At 40.0% G+C, this 25397-nt stretch overlaps 1 long non-coding RNA gene across 2 annotated transcripts in view; it reads right to left on the bottom strand.

Moving 5' to 3' along the window:
• LOC117002772 overlaps positions 1 to 25397 on the bottom strand; it is a 131174-nt gene that overhangs the window by 22591 nt on the left and 83186 nt on the right. The gene's annotated exons all lie outside the window — the stretch shown is intronic.

Below are 25397 nucleotides of genomic sequence, written 5' to 3'. Positions count from 1 at the left end.
TTCTACTTTCTTCTGATAATCTTCTCATATTCTGCTTTACACATGTTTTACAAAACATCTGGGCACCACTCTGGTTCAAATTAGATAGAAAACTAATGCATTAGATCCTTCCTTTAATCTTCTTTTTTAAAATTGCATTATGATAAACTTTAAATGTAGTCTATGTTGTTAAGAAAAAAGTTTTTTCCAAATGACAGCTAATTTAGATAAAGATGCAGATTAGATTAAACCAATATCAGACAAAATATATGATAGTAGAAAATTGGTTTCTATCTGCTTTATCATGATCTGAATCAATGTTTTGCACAAAATGCTAAGTCAACTGCCAGAGAGAAATGTTTGTTCTCTCTGATGGAGAAGTGAAAGCCAGCAATGTGACACAAAGGTGCTCATGTGGAGATTAACAAAACTGCATCATTGGCCCATGCACTGCTGACAGGAAACTTCATTGTTTTTTATAGTATGAAGTAAATCCTAAAACACAATTAAGAAAGACTGACCTTAGGACAGAGAGAGAAATACCTTGATAAAACTCACTAGTCCATAGTTTGCAAAGAACTTCTCTAGAAGATTTCAGCAATCATTATGTTTATTTTAAATATATATAATTTAAAATTCACCAAATATGAGCAAATACTAATGAGATCCATTCTGGAGATAGCAACTGTTGCAACAGTTTACTGTGAATTAGAAACCAAAATATATTCCCCCTAAGTGCAATGTCCAATCCTGCTGTGACTGAAGTAATGAGGATTTAGGTCATAGTTTTCAATGAAAATAACTTTTATTCACTCACACAGTGAACCTGAGTAATAGCAATAACAAGCATTAGATTTTTCGTACAACAGGTGGTAAGAAAATACACAAAACCAGACACATTCTGTCTTAGTTTCCAAAAAAAATATTATTCAAGAGGTAGGTGGTTGGGTTATTCAAGGTTTTTTGTTTACATTCCCTGTCATTACACATCATCTTAAAGCTTCATTCCTTCTAAAATTGGTCTAGTCATTATTTCTTAGCTACACCATGACAAGCCTCCATTGCAGATGACTTTCAGAAGTACAATAATTCCCTCTCTGAAGCTAACAACATTACATGCCACTGTTACTTCAGGATGATATAAATCATAGTAGTCTTTTTTCCCCCCCCTTTGAATCATTTAATACTTACAAGTTTCTTAATATTTCCTCTCAGCACAGAAAAATTATAGCTTGGAAGCAAATTTTCCATACCAGTTTTTTGCATCCCTGTCCATATGCTTGATTTTATTTTGCAGATACATAATTGTATTTCAAAATTAACTTTGCATTTTAGCTAACTGATTGTATTCTGTGCACCAGCAATGCAGTTATATTAACTGTTTATATCTCAAAATTTTTTCTGCTCCATGTTTTAAAAGAAGGCAAAAAAACCTTTTCTGTTATAGTCCTGAGGGGGTCTTGACATTTGCTTTGTCATCCATCTATACACTGAACAAACATCATCTTTAGGCCTTTTACATAATTTCAGCATTGTGCAATGTGTCATATTTTAAGTGGCCGTACATTCCACCACTTTCAGGTTTCATTTGTTACTTTAAAAGGTTTTGAGCTTGTAAAACTTGGTGCCAAACCCTGAAATATGCTAGTAAAAACAAAGGAGCCTTGAGAGACTTCCCAATTTAGTATTGTAGACTTCAATAGGGTCTGTTGATAATTCTTTACAGTAGTCTGAAATTCCACTTGACTTTACTAAACTTCAGTGTTATCAGAAATCTGTGTGAACAGGGTAAGGTGAGATCCCTTGTGGACAGCTTTGAAATTTCTTATAGTTGCATTACTTCCCATCACCTGTTTCAGTTACATAATCTTCCAGGATATACAATAAGCCAGAAAACAACACAGTACTGTATTCACACTTCTCAATTTTTCAAATTAATTTTTTTCAATTTTTGCTTCAATCCATAAACAACAATTTAATGAGTAAGAAATTCATAGGCTGATTTTTGAGAGTATTCTTATCTCTTCTTACTTCATATCTAATAACTTCAGTGCAAATAGTTTTTAGTTGAACTACACAAAAACCAGAATAAGATAATTCATTCTAACAGAAAATTCAGTTCAAATGCTATTATTTCTCCTCTAAATTAATTCTTCAGTGTACAAACACCTAAATTTCCATAAGCAATTTCAATTTTTAAAATATTTCCTAAAATTTGCTTCAGTTTGTCTTTAATGTTTACACTTGCTTTCCACACATGGTCTTTTACAGAGAAAAAATGTCTTTTTTAATGTTTTGCAATTTAAACAATCTACACAGACTAAAACTGGTAGTAAAAATAGCAGTCAACTCATTTCTGTATTTTGCACTTTCACAAATAGATTTCCTGAAGAGATGTCAGAAAACAATTATTATATGTTTCAGGTTTTTTATTTATATGGAGTAGTTTAGGCAATCCTCCAGGAAACTAAAAGGGTGGACTGAAAAAGGCAACAGTTCTTTAATACTTAATCATAAGGAGGCTGACACATTAACAAATAGCTCAAAACTGCTCTTTGTTAACACATGATCTAATAAAAAATGGTCAGTCTCACCACTTTATTTCCAACATTCAGACTTCATCACAAATCATTACATGACCTTTGAATTCCACAGTCCACTTCAGTCAATCCGTGTCACCTTCACCAGCCTGAAGTTACAACTGTTTGTATGAACTCTGCCCGTGGTAAAGCACTGTTGGAGAACTTATTTCACCCTGATAATTCATAATAAGAATGCAAACTGCTATCTCAGCAAAGCCTTTCCTTGGTGAGATAAATAATGGAGCAGAAACTAAAAGCACCTCTCCTCATCTTTCCCACCACTCTAAAGAGAATTACAATTCACACAGAATCTGTGCACATAAATGTTATTTTAATATTCATTATTATACGTATATAGTGTATAAATGTATAAATATAACTATACAAATAAGATAGAGTACTTTATCTTTCAGGGAAAAAAATAACCTACAATATCCCAGGCTTCTCTAAAGGTAACAAAGAGGACACTTCTTCCCAAACCATAACCATTTGCTTTATCCATACACTTATTTCTTTTAACAAGATGTTTTTCATTAACTGTCCAGAGCATAAGAAATGTAATAGCAATATTACAAGTAGAAAAATCGTTTGCAAATGGGATTGGGAAAGGCAACTCAAAGACAAGTGGAAAGGTGAAGAGTTGAAATATCTGCTGGAGTCTTGTTTGTTTAGATTAGCAGCTGATTACCACTTGCCCACATCAATTGCAATCAACTATATTTATATTTATCCTTGGCATTTCCTTCTGAGATATCAATCAAAACATTTCTTTCTGGTTTTCATGTTAACACACACTTCTAATCTCCAATCTGCGTTTAAGACTTTAAGTGTTTGTAAGCCACTTACACTTAAAAAATATTATTAAAAACAAGAAAGAGCTAAACATTTTAGTAAATATGAGTGAAAGTCGGTTCTTTCCTTTAGAACTTAACTAATTTGAAGCTTTATAAAGATCAAAATTGGTCCAAATATTGGAAAATTTACTTTTCTGGTAAAATGACCAATATTAAAATTCTATTAGTCTGTATATTGCTGTATTATTTTTAAAAACTCAGTTTAAAACCCCTGTTATTTCATTTCTCTAAAATAATTTGTTTAATTCTGAAAACCTGAGCTGTATGTCCATCAGCTCTTCATGACAAGGTCAAAATGTTCACCTTTATGGTTATCCTTCAGAAGTGATAACTTCTGCACCAGATGTACTACAAAAACTCACTATGGTGAGGTGTCTGTGTAAAAATTACTCGTTATAAATTCACTCTTTCTAGCTCTAAGTCCAGGCATTCACAGAAAATATGGGGCTTTAGTGGATATTGAGGATAAGCAGTATAAAGGAATGCACACATGGATTCTTTTACACATTCACTTCAGGTCTCTGGGTACACAAACATTGCCACCTGCTTTGACCAGTTCTTCCAAGAGAGTTGGAACATGCAAAGAATTTACCTTTTGGTATTGTCAGAATTACCCTAGAGCTCCTAATTTGTATGCTATGCTATTCAGCTCCCAATAATGTACTGGATTATTATTTTAAATACAAGTATACAGTACTTTCAGACTGATAGAACCTTATGAATTACTTTTGAAAACTTAAAAGCCAGCAAAGCCTTTGCATTTAAATTGATTTTTTGAAGGGTTTCCTGGAAAGGCCTATTTTTTTGACCATACTTTGTGATATCTAGCAGGATCCCATAAAGCATGGTAACCTAGAATAGAATGACAGTCATTTACATACAAATGAGCTCATTACTATTGCATTTTTACCAGCTGTTGATTCAAAATTTGAAAGATGTTTTATGAATCTACATAAAATATTAAGTGATGGCCATTCTATTATCAGTGTCCCTTATTAATTCTTTGTACTAGGTTTCATCTGCAATTTAGTAACTGTCATTCCATATATTGATTTTAATCAAAGCCATCACATCCCCAAATTTTAATCTATGCTAAGAATTATTTCCAACTACAATGCGCACTGAATTTCCTAGTCATGAATTTAGGTTTAAACTAGGACACTACACATAACACACTAACAAAATGTACGTTCACTTTTAATGAGGCCAATATCCTACATTTCCTTTCAAGGAAATAAGTATTCTATCCATTGCTTAAAGCAACATCAAATTTATGGTCAATCTCTGCAGAAACTTCGTTGAATAAACATTCACTTCAAAAGGATTAACATGTATCCTTTCAGGAGCCAGCGCTTAATATTTTGGTTGCCTTACTCTGGAAGCACCAGGAACCCTTATTCTTCCATCTGCTGTACAACAGGTAACCTGCTACAGCCCATTCCATAATCCTCATCTGGCTACCTCCAGGGAAGCTTGAATTTACCCACACACAAATCTTCATGCAGTCATTAAGGATTTCTTATTTATAGAAAGTCATTGGCTAGGTTCATGTTATATTTGATGCACACCTTCACACAACAAGAACATGAAGAGACCCAAGGAACAGGTCCTGGCTTCAGAAAAGATCTGCTAAGCACTGTCTGCCAAGAGGTAATTGCACACCTTCGGTGATGCTAGCAGCACTTCCCTCTGCAGATGAGCAACATTAATTGGTATTATTCATTTAGTATGAAAAACTTTAAAATTATTCTAAAAAAAAAAAGAGATTTTGTCTTAATGCAGAAGCACAAATTCTGGATCCTATGAAATAGGCATACACAGTGTTGAAAACTATCCCAAAAGAAATAAGGTCCTCCAAATCAGGAGCTGTCTCACTAGGAGTGTGATGCCTCAAATAGCAGAGAGATGAAGCCATGAACGTATCATGATGAGAAAAATGCCTATGCCTGCTCCCAAATTACTGCCCTTAATGAGAAACATCCAGTGACAACCAGAAGCTCCTCATATCATGGAGTTTCTTACATCCCAGAGGTACCAGATTTTTTTGCTTTACCATCTCAGAAAACCCAGCTGCTCCTCCTGCCATACTTAGATCTATTAACCTCTCTCACTGCTTCTTCCAATCTTGACAAAATCAGAGTTCAGCCTTTCATCACTGTGAGGAACAATTTGTTTAACCAGCAATTAGGCACCCACAGAATCAAAAGATGAACAGTGCAGGACAAAGAAAACAAAGGCAGTTTGGAGCTTGCCAAATGACTGAAAACCAGCTCAGTTTGCAGGCCTAACCACAAAATTCCAGAGGAATTTCAAAGAGTGGTATAGACAGACACCATCCTTGCATACCAGCTTTTGACCCTCAGACCTGCAGCGGTACATCATCCTGCTCCACTGTCCTTTAGACTATAAACTTCTCCACCACAGAACATGACTTAATAATAGCTAAAGTGGTAAATTTTAATTTAAACATTGCAGCCTCTGCAACTGCAGATGGTGTAGTATTGTTCATGAGTTTCCTTCCTGCAGAGTTTTTGGAGGAATCAAGCATTCATGAACAAAGCTTTGATAATTAGCTCAGAGCCTGCCTGTCTGAAAGGGCCATCAGTAATGAAAAATGAGAAGCAATCAGTGAGAGACTCCAAAACACAAGAATTGACAAGAAGAGCATGGCAAACTGAAACAATCATATTCTAAATATTGCATCAACCCCAAATTAAAAATAAACAAATATAGGAACATATTTTAACAGATATAAGCACAATTGGAAGGTATATAGATCTGTTTAACACATTCAGAAAACCACTTTCATATTTTGAACACATTATTTGTCTCATGTCCTGGTGAGTGTGTATCTAGCTTTAATTTCGCACTTTCCATGAGCAGCCAAGCTAGAAAACCACTGAGGGTATCAGCAAAAATGCATGTGAAATTCCATTTATGCACTTAAAACATAGCTTATTCAAACTGCTTGTCATTGAGAAGATCTTGACATATGCAATAAAATGTAAAATCACCCCAAGGGAGGTTGTTGCAGTGTTATGTGGAACATTTTAGAGGAGATGCAAACAGGATTTACCCCTGCAATGCCACCACACAATCTAACATCCCCACATCACACTGCAATACCAATCCATCTTCACACCAAAAAAAATCTAAACTGGTAGTTTAAAAAAGGCATATTCAAAATCCCACTGTTGAACATTATTAATAATGATGTATAATAGAACCTGCCCTATTTCAGGTATTAATCAAGGAAATTACAAACTTGCAGTACTGCAGAAGCCCAGTATGGAGCAGTGATCCAGGCTAACACATGACCCTAACACACCTGCAATCAGTCAGCTGTATCCTCCATTGTTTCTGAGAAACTGTTTATATTTACAGGAAACACAAGGGTTATCCAGACACCTTCTAGATCTAATGACTTTTTCTGTGTTTTCTGCCATGCTTTTTCTGTGCTAAGTTTCTCAGTGAAATTCAAAAGCCAAACAGAAGCATCTCCATCAGAAGAGATTTGCTTATTTTATGCTCAAACTATTCCCTTAAGAGATAAATGTTGTCAGAGGTTCAGCAGTGAAAATTAAACTATTTCCACTACATTGAACTTTCCAAAAACATCCTATTTGAAACAGGATTGTTGTCCTTGATGAGTAAGACAGCTAAGAATTTAAATACACTTTGAGAGAAGACATTATTTCACTGTTTTTTATACTTCATTAATGTCTATTCTCACTAGATATAAAGAGGTTGTGTCAAACCAGAAATCCATAATACTAAGAAGAAATCATTGCTTTAAATTTTAAATTTCCAAGAAGAAAGAAAACAGATGTTAATTAAAATCTCAGATTTAGATTCTTCAGAGAAGTCACATGCAGATTTTTTTTTATAACATCTATTCAAAGTTTAACTGAGTCTTTAAACATGCCAAACTTTGACTAATTTTCTATGCAATTGCTGATAATTTTCTAAACGTTACCCAGGTCTATTGCATAAACTTCTTCATGGAGTTTAAAAGTCCAGATTATTAGCATGACAGAATGTATAATCTTTGAAATTATTTGTGAGTAGACAGAACAGGAAGTATTTAATACAATGCATACATCTACTTAACACAGAAATTATCAATAACAATAGGAACTACTGTGAGAATGGAGGGGTGACCTCTACATCCCTCTCCTGATCCAAAATTATATAGAAACAAGAAAATTTAGAGCAAGATGTGTACTACAAAGTTCATGCACGACATTTTTTTATATTCCCAGCTGCCTGGCTTCTGTCATCTTTTTTTGTCAAAGTCCTTGTGTCAGTTCTCCTGAAGGGCACAAATACTGGCTTGCCCTTCTGATGTTGCTGGCACAAAACAACAGTCCCCAGGCTCCAGGAACTATTTTCAGAAATATCACAAAAATAATATTTATACACATAAATACAAATACAGACGTGTGTCAGGTATAAGCAACTCAGAAAATGGGTCATTAAGTTGGATAGAAGTTACAGAAACCAAAGAGAAATAAAGTAGATTCTACAATCCCATATTAATTGCTTCACATAATAGTAAAATACTACTGATCATTTCTGTAACAGTGAAATACATAAAACCCAGAATATTGAAACCTTTACAGAGTTCAATGGATTACTCATGTGAATAACCAGCTAAAATAACAGTAATTTTTAAGATAAGGCCAGTAAGAGAGCATATTCATCTATACAAACCATTTTCCTCCTTGTTTTAGGAGTAATTTTTAAGAAGCAGTCAGATTCTATTCATTTTTAAAATTTGGATTCCAACAGAAATACAGCTTTTCTACTCAAAAATAAGTACAATAATAAAAATATTGAAAATTATATGTTCAGCTGAAAGCCATAAAATGCTTTCAAAATATTTTTCTAGATTGCAAAGGAGTGTCCAAGTAAGGCTCAAGGAACAGCTATATTAAATAACTATGCACAGTCTAATCTTTGTACCATTTGCCTTCATAAAATACTTCTCTAGTCAAAATACGTATTTTTCCACACACAAAACAACTACAGTAATTTCACGAATACAAGCCGCACCAATTTGACCAAAATTTTGGTGGAAACCCGGAAGTGCGGCTAATATTCCGGGGCGGCTAATCTATTAACAAAATTCTAAAAGCTGCCAACACGGAAGTGAGAGCCCGCGGCAGCCCCAAGCCAAGCTGGAGCCCGGCCGGCCCCGGCAGAGGTGGGAAAGCCTGGCAGAGGCGGGGCCAGCAGTGTGGGGGCGGGCGGCAGAGCCTGAGCCAGCAGGGCGGGGGAGCCCGGGAGAACTGGGGCTAGCAGCGCAGGGGAGCATGGCAGAAGCAGGAAGGCCGGCGGGTGGGGCTGCCTGGCAGCGGGGGAAGCCCAGCATAATCGGGGCCAGCAGCGTGGGGGAGCCCGGCGGTGCGGGGGCCTGCAGTGCCGGCCAGGGCGAGGAAACGCGGCGGCGGTGCAGAGGGGAGGGGGCGGCCGGCGAGCCTGGTGGCGGCGGCGGCAGCCCTGCCGGCGGGGCGAGCGAAAGCGGCGCTCGCGAAAGCGCCGCCGCGAACCGCGAGCCGCGAAAGCGCCGCCGCGAGCCGCGAGCCGCGAGCCGCGAGCCGCGAAAGCGCCGCCGCGAGCCGCGAGCCGCGAGCCGCCGCCGCGAAAGCACCGCCGCGAGCCGCGAAAGCGCCGCGGGGCGGGCGCGGCGCTCGCGAGGCGCGGCGCTCGCGAGGCGCGGCGCGGGGCGAGCGAAAGCGGCAGCGGGGCGGAAGGTGAGCCCGGCGGCGGCAGCCCTGCCAGCCGGGCGAGCGAACGCGGCAGCGGGGCGGTGCTGACGGGAGAGGGGGGCCAGCGAGCCCGGCGGCGGCGGCAGCACCACCCGGCCAGCCCCGCCGAGCCGTGGCGCTGAGCTGGGCCACCCGGCCCCGTCGGCAACCATGAGCGGGCCGAGCCTGCCTGGCCCGGCCCCGAGCCAGTAAAGCCCGCTATGCCGCGATCCTCTTACTAATTGGCCAATTTGTGAAAGCTGCGCACGGATTCTCGCGACGAACGAAAGTGCGGCTAATATTCGGGGTGCGGCTTATCTATTGACAAAGACAGCAACATTGTCGAGGCACCGGGGGTGCGGCTTATAATCCGTGCGGCTTGTATTCGTGAAACTACTGTACGTAATTGTAGGTGGATGAAAGTGCAACATAAGCACCAAACTTCAATAGTAAAACTTCATTTTTACTCATAGATCTGAGTAGGAATGCCAAGAATCAGGAAGGAGGTAAAATTGCCCACAGTACTGGTGTCAGCTGCCAGGCTCTAAGGAATTCCCCCTTTCTACAGACCCTACTCATCCTGATTAAGATATCCTGACACATCCAAAACAGTCACATCTGTCAGCATAAAATGCTTAGATGCTTAAGAAAAGCTACATCTACTTTTTTTGTAAAGAAAATTGGACTTCTCTTTAAGTACATCACAATGACCTTAAGGAAAGAAAATTAAAGAAAGCATTGGCTAGATTTAAGCAAAATCTAACCAAAATGTGCATGATTTGAATCGGAGTGGGTGAGAAGGGACTTGATTTTTCACTGTGTATAGAATTGGCAAGACAACAGGAGCTGTCTTTATCTGAGCTGAATTTCTGAACACTAACAGTACAATATTAGCTAACAGTTTGATTTAAAATACAGCATTCATTTCGCAATGAGATGATCCCTGTAATAAAAATTAAATAATTAAACTGCTGAGACCATAAATACACATTTTTCATGTTATAGGTAGGTATTTTGCTCATGAATTTATGGAGTTCTTTACATAACCAGATTATTTGACAGACGACCTTAGAGTCAACCATGTCAGAGGCAACACACTCATTCAACATGAATTCAGATTTTCAATTTCATTACAGAAACTCAAGGGTTTCTAAAAGCTTTTTCTTCAAATTGTTAAAGCAGAAGCCTTTATTGTTTTCTCTCAAGGTTCAAAATAACCTTGAATATTTTTATCAGGATATTAGGATATAAATAAATTCTACCTTTAATGAAAAATGACATTGCTCATATTAGTATCAGTAGGAAACTTTTAATCTTGTGTTTGGTTTTTTCCAAGTGAGAAAGAAGATTAATTTTTATTTATCATTGAAAGAACTTGTACAATTGCAAAGGATACATGTGGGAAATAACAATGAAAATTTTGCTGATGGCAGCATTTTTACTAATTGCTTCAATCCACAGGAAGTAGAAAAATAACCAGAAGTTGTTGGCTTTAATCCTTATCTTCTAATAACTTTTCGATAATTAGCTCTTAAGCATCTCCTGATGCTTCATGAAGTAAGTATCTCCTGTAGCTTCATTAATTTAAAAAATAAATTATAGATGTTTGGTATTGTTCAGGGCTTGAAGTCTTTCATTTAGATTTTCAAAAATTATTTAATTTTTTTTTTGAGCTTGCCAAATTTGTCAAAATTTAAAAATACTCTCAAGTCCAGAGATAAGAGATTTAAAGGAAGTATTTGAAGTGCTTTATTTTTCAGCTATAACCACTCAGTATTTTTTCCTGAACATTCTAACTACATGCTTCACATTTGATTTATGAAAGCACAAATGGCTAATGAGGAATAGGTCACATTCGATAAGGACTGGAAATACACTGGAGCTTTATCCTGAGGAGTGACAAAGCAGAAAACATTTCCCTTCTCATGCCTCAATGCAAGTCTTGATTTCTCCTAAGTGGACCCTGGAGAATCATGACATAGAAGGCAGATGTAGAATCAAGCAAGTTTTCTTACTTGTGTCCTTTACAGATATGTAACACCCAACTCCTCGTGTATAATCAACTTGCATCACGAGAAAAAAAAACACCATTCATAGAATACAAACTGATTTTTTTGTATAAAGTGTGATTGCTACTTTTAGTTGCCCTCAGTTTTCAATATTGTGGTTTTGTGCAAGTTTCTTGCCATTTTCATCACCTCACTCATTGAATGAAAAAGATTCCTTTCTTTTTCTTTGAGCAAATTACACCCCAGGGAAAGTGAAATAACACTTGAAAGTTAGAGTTGCTAATACACTCACACATAAGAGCCCAAACAATTCCTTTAAGGAACTTGATTTTTAATTTTCAGGAACCAAAATAGGCATTCAATGTTGCAAGATAAAATGCCATGGAGAAATCTTAACCCTTACTTGTATCTCTGAGGCTATAGTCATAGAAGTAATCTGTAATTTAATAACTTTTGGTTCACTTGGGATGTAAAAAATATGCATAAGCAGAATTTTACTCCCTCTATGTTGATCATGTACAGCATAAATACTTGACCAGAGTGGAAAGGCTCCATTAAGGTTTATTTTATTTTTAGGAGCTGCAAGAAAAAAGTGTTCAAACAATGAAAAATAAAATGCACTCAGAATACTTCCCAGGAGATGATGACTTAGAAGAGACAAAAGAGGAGTTGGGAGCAAAATTAGGTGTTGAATAGTCCTATATCCCGACAGGACCCAAGGGATTTGCAGAATACACCTGTGGAATTTGGGGTGGACAAGGTAGTGGCTTCACCTGCAGATGCAGGAGGCTTTGGCCTGAGGCCATGGGAAGTAGCATGTTAATGTGGTTATTCTATATCAGGTCATGTTTCTGGTTCTTGTTCTGGGCTGGTTCAGAACTGGTCACTTTTAAGTACATGCTCCTAGTTCACATTCATGATTGGACCTTTGCCCTCAGACACCCCCCAAAATTGTTACGTTTGCCACACCCCTGGGTCTTTGGAGGCTGCCCCTTGTACTGTGTGGATTCTACCTTTGATACTTTATACATTAAATGTTCTTTGTTTTTTGGCAACTCCATCATTCCCATCTCTCTACATTTATGCCACAGATTCCCCAGCTGGCCCAGTCCGGTTACAGCTGCCCACAGTGGCTACTATACATCCACAGCTAAATGGAACAGTTCATTTCATTTAAAACATCTTGCCACTTAAACTCATTTGTTTCCTTCAGCTAAGACCCAACCATTGGGATGAAGATGCTGATTTGAAATGTCTTGCTGTTCCAAATAACCTGAAATTCAGAGCATTGCTCAAATTTTCTTGTTATGTGACGTGTATGAGGATTGGGTTTTTATATCTGAGGTGTAAATCTTTAATTCCAGAGATGCAGTAAAACTATCTTTTTCAAAACAAAATTTATTTTAGGACAGGGATCTACTTGGGGCACAATATGTCAAACTTAAAGTCCAAAATAGTTATTACTAAGCTCAAAAGGTGTTTAGTCAAAAAATCTTTGCCTGATCAAGTCTGAGCAATAAAATTCTATTTATAAATGAATATTCAACAAGTTACTGGAATAAGGACCTAAATGCTGTAAATATAAGTAAACACCACTGCTATCACTAGAGAGCAACATTTTGGAGAGAGTTCTCTTTTCTGCATGAGGAAAGAGCTCTCAGGCTCAATTCCATGAGCAGATATGTTTTTAGGAAAGTATTCCTGAAACATTCCTTTCATTCAAATACATACAATACTATTTCAAGCAAAAAGCACAAGACTTGTTACCAGCTAATGAGTTCTGAAATGTTAATAGCTCAATTAAGTGAGAAGGGAGAACTGGATATAAGGAAAGGGACCTCTGTTTTCCAGCTGCATGACTGAGACACCCAGTACAATGTACATCAGTCTTCACTCGTGCTCAAAGGTTACTGGAACCATTGGGTATCAGACTGCTCAGTTACTGGGACACAAAGTCCCAGAATGGTGATTTCTTTCACCAGCTCTGTTAGCAGCTCTGAAACCATAACAATACATTCAATGATATGAGAAGAAAAAAAGATGCTCATGTCATCTTTCAAATAAAGTCTTAACAATAAACCTAGAAGTTTCTGTGGAAAAAATATCTTTTCCTTTAAAAAATTCTCCCTATCAATGTGGAGTTATAGCTGCCAGGGAAGATCTTTATCCATTCCAAACATCCAATTTATTCAAATTCAGGCACAGTTAGTGCATTTCTTAATGCTGTCTTGGCTTTTTGCTACCAAGACCTAACTCACAGATGGTGTCACACAGCTGCTTTTGAAAGGTACTGTTTAAAACAGTGCATCATCATCCTACTCCACAAATATGCAGGTACAGAAGAGATTACAGGCAACCTTGCCCCTGATAAGTCACATCTGTATTTATTAAGAACAGCCTGACCCTTAATGGGTCACAATAAGCATGATAAAAGGGGTGGGTTGGCTGCTCAAGGAGCTCAGAGGCAGAGGAGCCCTGAAGAACAAGGCACTTGAAGGAATGTGGCGAGGTCTGTCTGCGTCTGCAGTGGATGTGCAGAGTCAGAGTTGAGTGAGGTGAAAGCTTGCAGTCAGAGCAGCAAGGTTGCAGTCATATTCCAGCAAGAAATGACCTGCCCTGAGACACAGCTAAGGAAACCTACAGTAATTTCACGAATACAAGCCGCACCAATTTGACCAAAAGTTTGGTGGAAACCCAGAAGTGCGGCTAATATTCCGGGGCGGCTAATCTATTAACAAAATTCTAAAAGCTGCCAACACGGAAGTGACAGCCCGCGGCAGCCCCAAGCCAAGCTGGAGCCCGGCCGGCCCCGGCTGAGGTGGGAAAGCCTGGCAGAGGCGGGGCCAGCAGTGTGGGGGGCGGGCGGCAGAGCCTGAGCCAGCAGGGCGGGGCAGGGGGGGCGGCAGAGCCCGGGCCAGCAGGGCGGGGGAGCCCGGGAGAACTGGGGCTAGCAGTGCAGGGTAGCATGGCAGAAGCAGGAAGGCCGGCGGGTGGGGCTGCCTGGCAGCGGGGGAAGCCCAGCATAATCGGGGCCAGCAGCGTGGGGGAGCCCGGCGGTGCGGGGGCCTGCAGTGCCGGCCAGGGCGAGGAAACGCGGCGGCGGTGCAGACGGGAGGGGGCGGCTGGCGAGCTGCAGCACCACCCGGCCGGTGAGCCCGGCAACCATGAGCGGGCCGAGCCTTCCTGGCCCCGCCCCGAGCCAGTAAACCCCACTATGCCGCAATCCTGTTACTAATTGGCCAATTTGTGAAAGCTGTGCACAGATTCTCGCGATGAACGAAAGTGCGGCTAATATTCGGGGTGCGGCTTATCTATTGACAAAGACAGCAACATTGTCGAGGCACCGGAAGTGCGGCTTATAATCCGTGCGGCTTGTATTCGTGAAACTACTGTACTGTGGGAATTTGCTGCAGTCTAAGTCTGATTAGTTGGAGTCAGGATGGATAATCTGTTATAGGAATAAAATGGGACCCTTTTCTTGTTGTTAATCTATACTCTTGGCTCACCTCAACCCCTAATGAGAGGTCTGCTCAACAAAAATCATCCAGCATTTGGCAAGTTTTGTAAGCGTATTGTGTTTTTTAAAAGCTTTTCACTTTTAGGCATATGATACTATCTCACTCTTCACTTCTGGTAGCACAAGATCAAATTTCAGAGCAACACTCATAGCACTGTACCTGCTGACAGTGGAACTGTCCTTGCTGCTGACACCATCCACCGAGCCCAGATCTGAAATAAGGCCCCTGGGAACATCCATACCACTATCACCCCTTCTGACCAGATGGAAGCATGAAAATAGGACTTGATCAAACAAAGTAAAACACAAACTTAATTATCTTAAAATGTTTGCCATTGAATTTCAAATAACTCAAAACTGCTGATGGTTTGTCATATTAAAACAGTATTACCATGTAAATGAAACTGACTTTTTTATATACACAACAGTACTGCCATTTTTTTTTATTTAAAGTATCATCTCTCTTGAATAATAGATATATATATTGAGCTCAGGCTAACATGAATTAAAATCTAAGCCAAAACCACAATATGATTTTCAGACGAAGAATAAAAATACATATAAATAAGAATTATCAGTTCTTCCTCTCTTTATGCTTCTCTGAAAGTTAAGCAAGTTTACTTCCCAAGCCAAGACTAACACAGCAGGGGTTTCTAAATTGCCATTTTTTTAGGTTTCTGATATCTCTGAGAGGCAAGGAAAGAAAGTTACCTAATGTATTTTAGCAGTGAATTTGCTTCTCTGCCCAAAAGAGAGCCCACTTTAAAGCTCTACAGCTTTCCAAGTTTCTTTTCCTTAGTAAAAGTTTCCTGCATACTGAGGTGACCTAAAAGAGGTGTTTATGTCTGTGCACTGAAACAAATGACAACTGAAATGTATCTGTTTTATTAAATTGTAGGTCTATTAATATATGAAGTTCATGGAAAAAAGAGAAGCCAAAACAAAAAAGCCCCATATATACCCCAAAATACCCCAAACAAACAAACCAACCCACCCCTGCAGCTGAAGAACGACTTAACTAGGTCTACACAAGGTTCAAAAAAAAAAAAACCCAAAAAACACAACAAGCTGCCAAGTACAACCCAGCCATGTTGTCCCATCTTAAAAGGAAATAGAGATGAGACAGCAAATTACATGTAATTCAGCATGTGTAATGCAGTTCTACCTTGAAGTCTTCAATTTATCTCAATAAACTGAACGTTTACTTGAAAATATGTCAAAAATTCTTTGGGTTTTGCTTTTTGCCCTCTTTGTTATTCTCAAGATTGCCTTTCCTAAAGCTGTACCTGAGCTTCTGCCACTGCTCTTCATTTCAGGAGCTAAACTGAGCCTAGAGAAAATCCATCAGCAGACTGATCTAATAAAACCTGCCATATCTGACTGACTCTTCTCACTACTGCTGAGTACCTGCATTCCAGTAACCCTGGAAGTGTGGTGCAAAATCCCAAACTGACCCTGCAAATACCAAAACCAGATCTGGTAGCACTGTCATACCTGTGGGCCACAATTCTCTTATGCCTTCTTAGGAGGTTTATTCATCTAAACAAAACAACTTCATGTATCAAAATCCCACATGTGATTGTAGTATTTGCCATATCACTAATGAGAGCTTTATCAGAACCACCTTGGACTCCTCTGGCTATACAAACCCTTGTGAACCCTGATCCGCAACATCCCCTGCACAGCAGATTGATGAGACAGAGGCAAACACTTAAACCACCAGTAACCACAAACCACACCTCACAAAGAACACTATAATTGTGCAAATAATTGCATGGACATCACAGGCAGAAACACAGCCTGTGTGTTACCTCAACTGCAAACCTAATTGCAAACTGATTTGTGGAATGAATTGCGATAGGTCTGCAACAAAAGTACAGTAATTTCACGAATACAAGCCGCACCAATTTGACCAAAATTTTGGTGGAAACCCGGAAGTGCGGCTAATATTCCGGGGCGGCTAATACATTAACAAAATTCTAAAAGCTGCCAACACGGAAGTGAGAGCCCGCGGCAGCCCCAAGCCAAGCTGGAGCCCGGCTGGCCCCGGCAGAGGTGGGAAAGCCTGGCAGAGGCGGGGCCAGCAGTGTGGGGGGCGGGCGGCAGAGCCTGAGCCAGCAGGGCGGGGCAGGGGGGCGGCAGAGCCGGGTCAGTAGGGCGGGGGAGCCCGGGAGAACTGGGGCTAGCAGTGCAGGGGAGCATGGCAGAAGCAGGAAGGCCGGCGGGTGGGGCTGCCTGGCAGCGGGGGAAGCCCAGCAGAATCGGGGCCAGCAGCATGGGGGAGCCCGGCGGTGCAGGGGCCTGCAGTGCCGGCCAGGGCGAGGAAACGCGGCGGCGGTGCAGACGGGAGGGGGCGGCCGGCGGGCCCGGCGGCGGCAGCCCGCCGGCAGGGCTAGGGAATGCGGCGCGGCGCGGCCGGCGAGCCGGGCGGCGGCAGCCCGCCGGCAGGGCTGGGGAACGCGGCGCGGCCGGCGAGCCGGGCGGCGGCAGCCCGCCGGCAGGGCTGGGGAACGCGGCGCGGCCGGCGAGCCGGGCGGCGGCAGCCCGCCGGCAGGGCTGGGGAACGCAGCAGCGGGGCGGTGCTGACGGGACAGGGGGGCCAGCGAGCCTGGCGGCGGCGGCAGTGGCTGGCCCGCCAGCAGGGCTAGGGAACGCGGCAGCGGGGCGGTGCTGACGGGAGAGGGGGGCCAGCGAGCCCGGCGGCGGCGGCAGTGGCTGGCCCGCCGGCAGGGCGACTACGTAAACAGCGCAGCGGCGAGGCGGCCGGCATGCCTGCCAGCGGCGGCAGTGGCTGGTCCGCCGGCAGGGCGAGTACGTAAACAGCGCAGCGGCGAGGCGGCCGGTATGCCTGCCAGCGGCGGCAGTGGCTGGCCCGCCGGCAGGGCGAGTACGTAAACGTAGCGGCGAGGCGGTGCTGACAGGAGAGGGGGGCCAGTGAGCCCGGCGGCGGCTGCAGCACCACCCGGCCGGCCCCGTCAGCAACCATGAGCAGGCCGAGCCTTCCTGGCCCCGCCCCGAGCCAGTAAAGCCCTCTATGCCGCGATCCTGTTACTAATTGGCCAATTTGTGAAAGCTGCGCACGGATTCTCGCTACGAACGAAAGTGCGGCTAATATGCGGGGTGCGGCTTATCTATTGACAAAGACAGCAACATTGTCGAGGCACCGGAAGTGCGGCTTATAATCCGTGCAGCTTGTATTCGTGAAACTACTGTACTTCTTTCATAAGGAGGCAGAGAAATAATGCCAATAAAAGAGAACTATTCAAAGTTTGTGCCTTACTGAACACCACCAGTGCCCTCTCCTCTGTTCAGGTTTCATGGATTAGGGGTGACTTATGCTGCAAATGCCAATCAAAGCCCTGGTGTGGCAAGGAATTTGACAATGTTTGATGGGATTTATTTAAGTGCCATGTGACTTTTTAAAAATATTTTTGATAAGAGGCATTTCACACTGCATATTTCCCTGACTGCCCAGAATCAGATTGAAAACAATAACAAATCATTCCAAGGTGTCAAAGAAATCAAAGGCAACATTGAAAAAGACAGGGGTTTTTTTTCCATTTTTTAAATGGAGAGTAAATCAATTGTTTTTTGACATCCTCTTATTTTCCCTTTCCTCTGGATTTATATACATACCTATAGTGAAAAACATGAGTTTATACCCGCAAAAATTTCTGTCACATTATGACAACACATAAATTCAAATGAAAATTAACTTTAAATAGTTAAAAGTACATGCTAGTCATAATAATATAATTCTTTTTATATTTATCATTTTTATTGTTTCATTTTGCACTTTACCTTATTATTTATTGGATCCTATAATAAAATTCAAATTCCTTATTGTATTATTTACAAAACAAAGTGGCAAACTATAGAAGTACAGCCATAAAATTAAGGTGCCTTAACAAAAAGGTTGAATTTTAATCAAGTTACAGGAAGATACTTTTGAAGATACTAAAGCAAGACAGTTTACTCAAAGACAGGAAAGGCTCTTTCCTGCATGACAGAAATTAGGAAAGCATTCTAGCAATTTCTTCATCTGAAGTAAAAGATGAAGCAAAAATGTAAGAAAAAGCCAATAGTAATTTTCCTCAACAGAATGAAGAAGGATTAATGCATATTATAAGGCAGTTCAGGGAAAAAAATTAACATTCTGGCAGATTACCTTGCCACCAGCATTTTTTCAAGCCTTTATTCTCCAAAAGAGACATTCACAAAATCCATAAGTGATGATGAAAAACCCTGAAACCCAAAATACATAACCCCTATATGGTTTAAAAGTATTAACACATGCAGAACACTTATACAGCTGTCCATTCATGTAAAGGTGGGCAGAATTCTCAGCTTCACATTCCTTTTATAACATGTTCTGTATCTGTAATACTAACACTGGATTTTGCAAGGCAACTTTCCTGGATTTCCTAATACTTGGGAAAGCTCCACTGCTATAGAGCTCTGACTCATGATGCTTTTCCTTATACACCCCACACTGGCTCTGTCTCAATTTCAGTCCCTCTTGTTTCTTCACCCAACACAGTTCTTGCGTTTCTGTATTAGAACCCAAGGTTTCCAGCTTGAGAATGGGGTCACAAGGACCTTGGGAAACTCCTGAAGAAGTCAGTAGGTGTTCCCTAGAAAGTTCTTTCTGTAATCTACCTAATTAGATAACTAATTTATTCTCTTTAATTAAGACATCAGGAATTTGCTTTCCCTATAACATATGTTGGTGTGTTTGGTTCTCTTAGCAAGCTGGGGAACAGACCAAGCACACAGAGCAGGCTCCTTCACTGTAAGAAGGAGTCAAATCCCAGAAGAGCACCTTATGGCAATCAAAGGTTCTCATACAGAGCCAGGTATCACTGGGCAAGCAGGATGGAAATGCCTGGAATATCCTGCTGTTACTTCTGGTAATATATAGATCTCATGGTCAGGCATATACACAAAAACAAAACAAAAAAAGTGTTGACAGGTATTATCTAAGCTTTGATTAAAATATTAACTATTTCAACCAATGTCTGGGTATCTCTATTCTAAAACAATGCCAACTGGTGCAAAAAATTCTATAAAAATTAACATTGTTCTAGAGACCTTACACACACACGTATATGCAAACACAAACGTTTCTTATACCAGTGATATTTTATGCTCTCTCCAGCCCTCTCTCTTATTCAAACAGATATTCCAGGTTTTTTTCAGATGTGGAATAAATCCCTGTTTTTCTGAACCTAATTTATCTTCTTTCTAGATAATGGCAGCATGAGATTACTTTGATCATTAGTATTGCCGTTTCTGAAGGTAAAATATAAAATTTGTATCTGATTTTCAAAAAGATCATATTCTCCTGACTACAGCAAATCGAACATGATTTGCTACTACCCAATCAAACCAAAGGTTTTTTCTTGCTACTGCAATGACATTATGCAATTTTTCTTCTCCAATGGAAAGAGCATAAAAGAAACAAATACAGTACACTCCATCATTGAAGATAAAATAGGTATTGTCCTTTCCTAAAAAACATTCTATACCTGCAATAAGGTGTGCACAGAATGAAGGTAAATCTTAGACGTGGATCTTTTTCCCTTTGAACTAATGTTCAGGTATGCTACCTTACAGAGTTCATGAAATCTGTGAGATGAAGGACAGAGAGATAGCAACACCATGAGCCAATAGAACACAAACTGAAATGACAGAGTGACAGTGGTGACAGATGACAAATTACAACATCCATATTATTCAGTTCTAGATGACATTCAGTAACTGTCCAGTCCTGGCTACAGTGAAAGACAGCACAATGTTTTGGAACAGCAGCAGGTGAGAGATGACTTTTTAAAATCTTCCACAACTTCAACATTCAGCAGGGAAGGGACAAAGTTACATACATCTGTAAAGAGCTCTTGTGAAGTTCAGCAAGACAGATATTACTCAGAAAATGTAATGCAGAATTTTTCATTGATCCAATTAGCTGTGGTTTATTTTTTCAAATCCATCAACTTGAAGTTTTGCTATCACATACAAAAAGGGTGAAAAAGAAATTATTTCTCACCTTGAAACAGAAGTATGAGAAATTTCTAGGCCTTTCAAATCACTCTCTCAATAGACTTTTTGCTCATTTAATCCATATATTTTGTAGACCAAATTGTTGAGCCGATCCCATTCTGGTTCCAGACTGAGTTTCACAATAGGAGCATTCAAATTCCCTTCTGCACTTTCCTACCTCCCAGTCCTTGGTGCTTCCTTCAGGGAGCTACAGCATGTATTTCAGCCTCCATGCCAAAACCTCACCAGAATAAAATGGTTCCCCTTCTTCAAAGCCTTCCCCACCCTGACAGCTAGGAACAGACCCTTTAAGACATACAGGTTGTACAAGGGTATCCCTGTCCACCTGCTGATCCCATTTTGCTCAAACTGACAACTTCTAGAGCAGCTGGTTCAGCTGGTTGCTCGCTAAGAGCTGAAGAAAGTAATGAGGTCCTTTCCAGGCCTTATTTGGAGTCGTTATATTCCACAGTATATTTATTTCCATCAGTGTTTTCCATGGGTTTTCCATTTTGGTTCTGCTAAGAATGGTTTTCCCAAGCCAGAATAAAACACTAAATCTACCATGTTCTGTGAGGCTGTGCATTGAGGGCCAATAAAATAAATTAAGCACTTCCAACAGAATAAAAAGAGCCTCATAGCTGAAAACATTTTTAAACCTTAAGAAATGTACATTAAAATAGAGGAATGAAAAGACAGAGGCTTTCTCTGTACAGGCAGTACACCAGTGCAGCCAAAACTGGAAGTCATTTTCAGAGGAGTGAATAATCAATGTTAGACTACACAGCTACAAAACTGTCCTGCTCCAGGCTGCAGCTCAGTTGCTCCTCAGGCAAGTCCCAACTGCCCCCCAAGCTTGACCACAGCCATTCTCCACCTCTACAGAAATCAAAACAAAATGGTCTTCCTTACAAGACAATACAACAAAGATATTTATTCTGAATTTTCTAACCTGTTAGAGCATAGTTTAGCTTTCAGACACTATACATTCCATTAATTATTCTGGTAAGTTTTGCTTCTCCTCTTGCATAAAACAGTGTTAAGTCTGTGTTGTCCATTTACTGGCAGTGAAGAGAGATACTCATCGTCTTCCAAATCTTTCTTTTGGGGCATGAAAGCCATGAGAATTTGGTTCTAGGCAATCAGTATTACTGGAGGGGTGAGGGGGCATGTGTGTATATACACATCTGAAACAAGTAATCCTCCAAACCCATTTTATAAATATGCACTCACTGATTTTATGAAATATACATAAAATTCACTGGAAATTTGGTGCAGAAATACTCTACAGTCTGAGTACCAACACTAATTTAGTAATTTCATCAAGACAGCTGCCCATAGTAGTTAAATAACAGGTGAATATGAACATATTCATATATTTGCGTATTATTTATATAATACTATTAGAAAATATAGTGCAATGATATAAAGTGTTATATCTAAAATATAGATGATCTAAAATATAAATTATTTGCATGGTATTATTTCTTGTTTTGCTGTTAAAGAATTCAGGCCCAATACTCATTTCAACACACAGAGCAGAAATAACTACTAACCATATGCTCTGGATTGCCTTTTTACAAAAACCTGTTCATCATTTCAGGTGTTTGTATTTCCCATGACAGGAAGCAAAGATAGTTTAGAATCAGTGCTTTAGCAATTAGTAACCATCATTAAAAATATTATACAGAAATTATTGAAGCCTTTTACATTACAAATAGCTCCAGTATTTCAATACTGTGGAAAATATTCCAGATTTTGGATGGAATCAGATTATACTACTATGCTGAAGCAGGCAGTACAACAGTTATTTTAACAGTTTAGTGTCCATATATAGAAATTATGGATCAGGTAGACCACAGCCAGTCATTGTAACTAAATCAATGAAATGGGAACAAAACCAGCAGCTTACTCTATGCACAGTTTAATATTATATGAAGAGCTTCTAACCAAAAGCCAAAAACTTTCAAGTTAGAGCAGACAAAGAAAATACAAAACACACACCTACTACATATACATGGACAGATTAACCATTCCACTTGTTAAAACTTTCACTTATTTTTGATCCAAAAACTGTAAGACCATATTTCATTTAAAAAATTTATATTGAAACATAACTACCAATTACTGAGAATTTTAAAATTCCTAACATACAACGTGATGATTCATAAATGCACAAAGCAGATAAAACTTGAACCCTTAACAAAGAGTCCATCAAATGCTTAGCCACCTGAAAATTACTTGTGTAAACAAATATTTCATCTACTCTTCCTTAAGACTAGATCATGATCATCCCCCCCCACTTTGTCTTTCTCAGGATTACAATGCAGAGGTATTTGCAATCCAGAAACTCAGCTTTGTTCCAGAAAATTTTAGAGATCTCCCAATTTGTCAGTCTCTTACCATCTTGACACCACTCAACAACTCTTTGATTTTCTTCTGTCAGACAGAAGAATGCTATTGACAAGCATGGGTATGTTAATTTGCACTATACTTGCATGTAAAATCAGAGAACAGAGATAGAAGTCTGTAGTCTCCATAAAATTCAGCAGGGCTATTCTAGTGGATTAGGCACTGTGATATTAGAACATGACCAGGAAGCCTCCAGAACACAGCAGAAAAAACCCCTAATGTATTCAACAAAGAATGCATGGGGGAAACAAATTACAGAAATATAATCAAAACATAGCATGTTGAAGTGCTTAGAATGGCTAGGAAAGCTGCTGAGACAGAACAGGTTTGGAAACATCTTTTTCCTGTATTTTGGCAAAAGCAATGCAGATGGGAATTTTATGCCCAGCTGATGAGTCCAGTGAGGTACTAAATCCGGCCTGTTAGCACTAGAAAATAGCTTTTCATGGTGATGGGATGAATGTATGATAAGCTGCATGGGATGGCTGCAAATTCAGCACAGCTTGAAAACTGCAAACTAGTTTGAGATGTGCAGCACATCTGTCTGCACCCAGCCCCAACCCTCCTGTGAGATACTTGGTGACAGTTAAGGATGAATACAAACCCCATAAGGAAGACTGACTTCCTACAGGAAAGGATGAAATACATCTTTTCATACTCCACTGAACTGTGCAGGAAAAGCACGCAAAGATTGTGTTGGCACTTTGTAGTAGAAGTTTTCCTTTTAAACACCACCAGTTTCACTAAAACCACAGTGCATATATCCATTACCACTGAAAATCCTGCAGAAAATAAAAAAATATGATATTTCCTTGTTTATTCTCCTTCATAGTTATTGTCTTGATTTAGTGCAAATTTTGGGAAGAAATTTTTGAAGTGGTCTCTTTTAGAAAACACATTTAAGCTGCCCCTCTCCTAACTTGTTAGTGAGAAAAAATTTTTGAGAGAAGTGGAGAAAATTGTTTATTTAACAACAAAGTATTCACAAACAGAAAAAAAAAATAATATTAAACAATCAAACTTCTCTTTGTCCTGAAGAGATGTTTGTGGGGTGTAGCTTAGTTTGTTCAGTTCTGTGGACTGGTAGGTCACAGACATGAGCTTTTGGTGGTTTTTTGGATTTTCAGTTCAGAGTATGCTTGAACAGTTTCAGGAAACAGAAAAGCTACAGTTCAGGGAATTTTTTCTGCTTCAGCTAGGTAAAAAAACCAAACTTAAAAAACTAACTAAACTAACTCCAAGCAAAAGAGAGGCCTCTCCTGCTTCTGTGCTGCAGACATAATCCATGAGACAGAATGAAGAGGAGCAAGTGCAGTTTCTGCAAACAAACTGCATGCCTCTCTCCCCTGCTTTGCTCTCAAAACCGGTCTTAAAAGGTGCAGAACTTAATATCCAGCTTAAACAGAACAGACAATTTGGGATGCAAGCATCATAAAGTCACCTTGGGACAGTTATCAAGCCTTTTACTCTTACAGCTTTCTTTGATTAAAGTCTGAAGTTCTATTATTAGGCTGACATCACACTAAAACTCTTGTAAAGTTTCTTCTCAATACTAACTTTGATCGATCACAAAGGCATTAATTGTAAACACAGTTACTTCTTTTAGGTCATATTCACCTAACTGCAACAGTGCATCGAGTATTAGCATGACCAAGTGCTGCCACTTTGATGTTTAACTGGTTTCATAGATAAAACTAGGTGCCAGATTACAGTCTAGAAGTCATACCTTAACAGCAAAAGAATCCCTAACAAACAAGGAAAAAAACCTGTGAGGGATTATCACTGTGAATGGTCCTTGCTGGAGTTGTTCAAAGTGCTATTTCTGACTCTCAAATAAGACCTGCAGCAGGTGAAACTCACTGCTTCCAGCCACGGAGCATTGGCTTGGTTGGTACTGATCTGTCAGGAAACCTCAGTGATGTGGATTCAGGCAGATGAAGAGACAGTGAGGGCAGGGCAAATGACACAGAAGCTCATTGCTGTGAGTGACAGACCCTTGAGTTAGTCCAAATTTTATTCAGACTAAAACGGGGTTTAGGAAAGTTCCCACAATCTAAAATTCTAAAAGTTTAGAGCACATTATAAATTTATTCAGAATAACCAGGTCCTATCAGTGAAATCAAATTAGATGAGACATTGTGGAGGGGTGGGAAGAGGTAACAGAGCTTCATCTGGCCCCTTGCACACACCTTTTCTCAGCATGAGTTTGCAGGGTTGAAAAATATTCTTCAGCTGTGTTGCAATGCATGTTGTGA

This window comes from Catharus ustulatus, chromosome 14, assembly GCF_009819885.2.
Source record: "Catharus ustulatus isolate bCatUst1 chromosome 14, bCatUst1.pri.v2, whole genome shotgun sequence".
Taxonomy (NCBI): domain Eukaryota; kingdom Metazoa; phylum Chordata; class Aves; order Passeriformes; family Turdidae; genus Catharus; species Catharus ustulatus.
Note: the sequence above shows the minus strand (reverse complement) of the source record. Positions and strands in the feature narration are given on the sequence as shown.